The following is a 1,088-nucleotide window of genomic DNA, read 5'->3' as shown; positions in this document are numbered from 1 at the left end:
CTCTCACACACACACACACACACACACACACACTCACACACACGCACTCACACACACACAGAGCTGGGTAGATTACTTACAAATTGTAATCTGTTACTGATTATAAATTACAAGACAGAAATTGTAGTTAGTAACATAATCCATCACGTTACACAATTTAGGTAATATAATCAGACTACTTTTAGATTACTTTTCACCTCACTTGTTTATCACATTGATTTAAATAGTATAGTCTTACCAAATTGATATAAAAATGTGAAGAAAAAGAAAATATTCCATTCGTTCTTAGTGACAATATGAAGTGTATTAAACGTTACGTTATATCAAAGTCTCCCAAACTGAGGGGGTTCGTGAGTTTACTGAAAATCATAACAATGTCAAATTAAAATAAATCATTTTAAAATAACATCAATCAAAATATAACGCATACTAAATACATTAAATATTCTGTTTGTTTACCTGTATGTCATGTGACCATTAACCAATACCAGAGAACCGTGAACATGCAAATGTGATGCTAATTATTAACTTATTACCTTAAAATCTCAGGGGTCTTCAAATAACATCCAGTCAGTCTTCAGTGTCACACAATCCTTCAGAAATCATTCCAATATGTTGATTCATTATCAGTGCTGTTCTTTTTAGCTTTCTATTCATCAAAGAATCCTGAACAAAATGTCACCGGTTCCAAAAAATATTAAGCAGCGAAACGGTTTCCAACACTGGTAATAAATCAGTATATTAGAATGATTTCTGAAGGATCATATGACTCTGAAAACTGGAGTAACGGCTGATGAAAATTCTGATTTGCATCACTGAATTAAATAATATTTGAAAGTATATTAATTATGCATTATATATGTATATAACCCTTGACACGGAGAAAAACTCCTCACATGACCGCTACCGAACATAACCAAACAAATGCACATTGACGGATCATCTTCCGTAAACAAATGTATATTTCTGCAAGCGTAAATATTGTGAAAATATCAATATTAATTGTGTCTAGGCAAAGGCATTCCTCCTGGAACAGAGCTGTTCATTTCATACTTCATTATGTAAATTACACATTGTATTTAATGTAT

At 32.0% G+C, this 1,088-nt stretch overlaps 1 protein-coding gene across 1 annotated transcript in view; it reads left to right on the top strand.

The window, feature by feature from the left end:
- Positions 1-1,088, top strand: part of LOC107739846 (UPF0469 protein KIAA0907 homolog) — an 18,761-nt gene that overhangs the window by 11,898 nt on the left and 5,775 nt on the right. The window lies entirely within an intron of this gene.

The sequence above is a fragment of the Sinocyclocheilus rhinocerous genome, unplaced genomic scaffold, assembly GCF_001515625.1.
Source record: "Sinocyclocheilus rhinocerous isolate Xijiao unplaced genomic scaffold, SAMN03320098_v1.1 scaffold645, whole genome shotgun sequence".
Taxonomy (NCBI): Eukaryota; Metazoa; Chordata; class Actinopteri; order Cypriniformes; family Cyprinidae; genus Sinocyclocheilus; species Sinocyclocheilus rhinocerous.
This window is presented reverse-complemented; position numbering and strand designations above follow the sequence as displayed.